Source organism: Scylla paramamosain, unplaced genomic scaffold (genome assembly GCF_035594125.1).
Source record: "Scylla paramamosain isolate STU-SP2022 unplaced genomic scaffold, ASM3559412v1 Contig2, whole genome shotgun sequence".
Classification (NCBI taxonomy): Eukaryota; Metazoa; Arthropoda; class Malacostraca; order Decapoda; family Portunidae; genus Scylla; species Scylla paramamosain.
This window is the reverse complement of record NW_026973667.1, coordinates 2,522,501-2,527,500: the sequence shown is the minus strand read 5'-3', so window position 1 is coordinate 2,527,500 and position 5,000 is coordinate 2,522,501. Positions and strand designations below refer to the sequence as shown.

At 35.6% G+C, this 5,000-nt stretch overlaps 1 protein-coding gene across 10 annotated transcripts in view; it reads left to right on the top strand.

Annotated features, from left to right (window-relative positions):
* Positions 1 to 5,000, top strand: part of LOC135096144 (DNA-binding protein RFX2-like) — a 52,468-nt gene that overhangs the window by 4,809 nt on the left and 42,659 nt on the right. For 6 of the 10 annotated variants that reach the window (XM_063997440.1, XM_063997435.1, XM_063997439.1 and 3 more), the window contains exon 1: positions 1 to 1,414. This exon is cut by the window's left edge. The exons of the other annotated variants lie outside the window; for them this stretch is intronic. The gene's annotated coding sequence lies outside the window, so the exon portion shown is untranslated. The remainder of the gene's footprint in view (positions 1,415 to 5,000) is intronic. 10 annotated transcript variants of the gene reach the window in all.

Here is a 5,000-nt window from a genome sequence, read left to right as displayed (position 1 = left end):
TAAAAGAAAAGAAAAGACTGAAGTAAAATAACGTTAATATGTACTTAGAAATAACTTATAAGGAAAAGTGTTTATATATGTGACTTGTGAACTTAGAAAAGAAAAAAAGAGTATTATAAAGAATGATATAGAAAATAATTGAAGTGTTGTGAGTATAATATACTTTTAAAATACTTTGAATTTGTGAACATTATAAGAGAGGAATGAATGAATGAAAAGCAAAACGAGATGAAATGAAGATAATTGAAAAAAATAACAGAAAACAGGAGAAATAAAGATAGAAATAAGAGGAAATGAAATAAAGAAAATTCAAAGCAAGGAAAAGAAAGAAAAACGAAAAAAGTAAAAGAAAAAAGAAAAACAAACTAAATATGAACCAAAAAATGAGAAACTGAAAGAAAACAAACAAAAAATAAACAAAACAAACGTGCCATTCGTTAAACCAACAAGCAGGTAAACAAACAAACAAACAAACATTATTCCTTTTCATTTTTTTTCGTGTTTCTTTTAATTTCTTCCTTCATTTCGTTGGTTCATTTTATTTATTTAATGTTCCCTTCCTTCGTTAATTTTTCCCTCTCTTTCTATTCCTCTATTCCTTCATTCATTCTATATTTTAATTAATCTTCACTACTACTACTACTACTACTACTACTACTACTACTACTACTACTACTACCACCACCACCACCACCACCACCATTGTGAGGGGTCCCAATCAGGCCGCAGGTTACACCAGCCCACCCCCCTCCGGCATGTCACCCCCCGTCACCCCAGCGGGAGGGGGGCCACCACGTCACCACCGCCAGGATGAGAGGTACCACCACCACCACCACCACCGCTACCACCACCACTACCACTATAAAAGGGGATATCTCGACAGTCACCACAAATCCCACACCTGCCATCACCACTACAAGCTCACAGGGACCCCACAACACCACTACAAGCTCACATTGTCACCACAACACCACTACAAGCCCACATTGTCACCACAACACCACTACAAGCTGTGAGGGGCGTCCAGTCATCACCACGAGCTCTCAAGACCATTTAATCACCACTATAAGCCCCCACAGCAACCCCATCATCACCACAAATCTTCAACACCAACCCATCACTTCTACAACCTTGCAACACCGCGCTGCCACGTCTACAAGCCTACAACAGCGCCCCGTCACAACCACAAGCTTGCAACACTGCCCGACCACCACTACAGCGCCCCAGAACCTCCCAGTCACCTCCCTACCTCTCCCCATCACCCCCAGGCAGCCCCAGGACTCCCCACTGCTCCCCAGCCCCACCCAGGAACCTCAGCTAACGGCTCTCCCCAGCTTTGGCCTGTCTTTCCCTCCAACGTTAACGGACAGAATTCTTCAAGAGGCTGTTCTTCGGCAGGCGTGTGTTGGCCAGTGTGAGTTTCTTCCTCGCGGACCTGTCCCTGTTGTGGCGTGTTTGTGGCGTGTTGTGGTCGTGTTTATTTGTTTGTTTGTTTGTTAATGTTATTTTAGACTGGTTTTGTTTATTTATTTTTCTTTTTTTCTCGTTCTGTTGTTTTTTTTATTTATTTATTTAGTTTTTTTTATTTATTTTTCAGTTTTTTATTTATTTGTTGATTTTTTCTTGTTTTTTCTGTTTTTTTTTTTTGCTTTTTAATTTTCTTTTCTCCTTATGTGTTTTTTTCAGTTTTTCTTTAATTTTCTTGCTTTATTTTACTTTTTCTCACTTCCCTATTCTGTTGTGGCGTATTGTGGCTGTTGGCAGTGGTTGTTATTATTATTATTATTATTATTATTATTATTATTATTATTATTATTATTATTATTATTATTATTTATTTGGCTTTTCCTTAATTCTTTTCTTTTCTTTTTTCATTGTTTTTTTATTTTTTTCTCAACGTTTTTTCTTTCATTTAATTTTGTTTCTCTTTTGTGTTTATTTATTTATTTATTTATTTATTTATTTTAGTCTTTATTTATTTACTTTTTTTTCTGACTGTTTTTAGGCTTTTTGTTTTGATTCCTTTTACATTTGTTTTCTTTATTTTTCTTTCGTTAATTATATTTTTCTTTCCTTCTGTTTACGTTCTGCTCGTTTTCTGTTCGTCTGTGTTTGACGCGTTTTGTTTATTTGTTTATTTTATTTATTTATTTGTTTGTTTGTTTGTTATTTATTTAGTTATCGTTTCTTTCTGTTGTATGTCTGTATGTTTGTATGTGTTTGTTTATGTTGATTTTTATAACTTTTTCTTCTTTTCGTTTCAAATTATTCCTGTTTTTTTCTTCTTTCTTTCTTCTTTCTTATTTCTTTCATTTTTCTTCATTTTTTTTTTCTATTCTGTTCTGCTTTGTTTTTTTCAGTCTCTTTAATTACCTGCTTTATTTTTTTCTCTCTCTATTTTTCCTGTTCTTTATCACCTTGTCTGTCTGTCTGTCTGTCTGTCTGTCTGTCTGTCTTAGTTTCTATTTTTTTTCGTTTTTTTTTTAGTTATTATTTATTTATTTTTTTATTTTCTCTTCTTTTTTCTTATTTGTTTTTTTTTTATATTTGTTTATTTCTTTGTGTGTGTGTGCGTGTGTGCGTGCGTGGGCGCTCTACCTGATGACGTTGATTGTTTGAACTGTCATCCGTTTTCTGTTGTTTCTCTCGTTTTCTGTTTGGCTTCTTGTTTATTGACCGTTTGTTTGTTTGTTTGTTAATATGTGCGCTTGTTTGTGTTGAATATGTTCTGTTCTCATTTCGCTTCTTTGGTTTAGTTATAGACGCGCAACAGAAAACGGGTTCTTGGTGCAGTGAGAGAGTGGAGTCCTGGTTAACTCTTGCATTAGTGAGGTGGACAGGGCTGAGTTTGCAAAAGATATAGAAGCAGAAAGAGAAGTAGAAGTTTAATTTCGTTTTTCATAGGCAACGTAGCTATAAATAAATAAATGAAATGAATAATTGAGTATAAAAATAAGATTAGAAAAAGGAAAAATAAGATTAGTAGTGAAGGGGTTAAGGAATGCAATATCACTAAAGGGTTAAAAAGGTATAAAATAAATTAAAAACGAAAATTAAACAAAAAATAGTTTTCTTTTTTTCTAATCTACGTTTTTTGTTTATTAGATTTTGTGAAAGAAAATGGGATGTGTGATAGATTAAGTATACTGCCAACTGCCTGCTGTGTTCTACGTTTTCTGTTCGGTTTATGTGGAAGAAAACGGAATGTGAATATTGTAAGGTGCCTGTGATGTGTTTACGTTTTCTGTTGAGCGGTTAATGTTAAAGAAAACGGAATGTGGGGATAGATTAAGTACTGCCAACTGCCTGTGATGTTCTACGTTTTCTGTTGAAGTGTTAATGTGGAAGAAAACGGAATGTGTTTGGAATATTGTAAGCTGCCTGTGATGTTTCTACGTTTTCTGTTAGGTTTTATGTGAAAGAAAATGGACTGTAAGATAGATTTTGATACTTTCAACTGCCTGTGATGTTTTACGTTTTCTGTTGGACGGTTAATGTGAAAGAAAACGGAATGTGGGGTAGATTAAGTACTGCCAAATGCCTGTGATGTTTTACGTTTTCTGTTGAACGATTAATGTGAAGGAAAACGGAATGTACATTGTGAGGGATACTTAAATGTTGTTTTATGTGGAAGAAAACGGATTGTGGGATAAATTTTAAGTATTGTAACCTGCTTGTATTTTTTTTTTTTTTGTTGGTTTGTTTGTACCTTGTAATGTGCAGCTCTTCTGAGGCACATCTTCACTACATTCCAAAGGCTCTAGTTGAAGTGACACGGGTTTTCAAGGGTGTTTTTAAGGTTTTAGTGACAGATTAACAACATTTCTGCATTTCAAAGGCTCTAGTTGAAGTGACGCGGGTTTTTAAGGGTGTTTTTAAGGTTTTAGTGACAGATTAACAACATTTCTACATTCCAAAGGCTCTAGTTGAAGTGATGCGGGTTTTCGAGGGTGTTTTTACGGTTTTAGTGGCAGATTAACAACATTTCTACATTTCAAAGGCTCTAGTTGAAGTGATGCGGGTTTTTAGGGGCGTTTTTACGGTTCTAGTGGCAGATTAACAACATTTCTGCATTTCAAAGGCTCTAGTTGAAGTGATGCGGGTTTTTAGGGGCGTTTTTACGGTTCTAGTGGCAGATTAACAACATTTCTGCATTTCAAAGGCTCTAGTTGAAGTGGTGCGGGTTTTTAAGGGTGTTTTTACAGTTCTAGTGGCAGATTAACAACATTTCTATATTTCAAAGGGTCTAGTTGAAGTGGTGCTGGTTTTTAAGGGTGTTTTTTAAGGTTCTAGTGGCAGATTAACAACATTCTGCATTTCAAAGGCTCTAGTTGAAGTGATGCGGGTTTTTAAAGCTTGTCGCCCACCAAATCGGAAACGACACTTCGGAACGGACACGAATCATCGGAAAAAAAATCTAAACCATACATTTGAACGTGCTAACGCCCACCTGATCGGATCGGAAACGAAACGACGCCTCGGATCAGAACGGAAACGCCGCGGATACGAGTATCTTGGAAAGAATATTTCTCTGATAGTTCTGATGCGTCCGAGAGACTGCGCATGTGCAGAACTTAAAAGCACATACAGGTTGTCCCACAAAAAAGAGGCCCGAACTTTGAATTGATATAACTTTCAATCTATTGCATGTAATTCGGTTCTGTAAATTTTTTGAATACAGTTTTTGTCTATCAAAGTTCGGGCCTCTTTTTTTTTTGTGGGACACCCTGTATATTGCGAATATCAAATGATATTTTAGCTGAGAGTCACTGCCAGTCATTCCTCTGCAGATATACATTTACGATAATTAGTATTTTGCTTGCATATCACTGGTTCCACAATTGATAGCAGTTCAATAAATCTGTCGTAACTCCTGTGGAAAAATTGAAAAAACTTTTTATCATCTCTTCAAATGAGGAAACACTGAAATATTCTCCTTCCTGTTCTGTAGATGCACATATAGGATGCCTCCACTGTTTTTCTTCTTGTTCCTCTTCCTC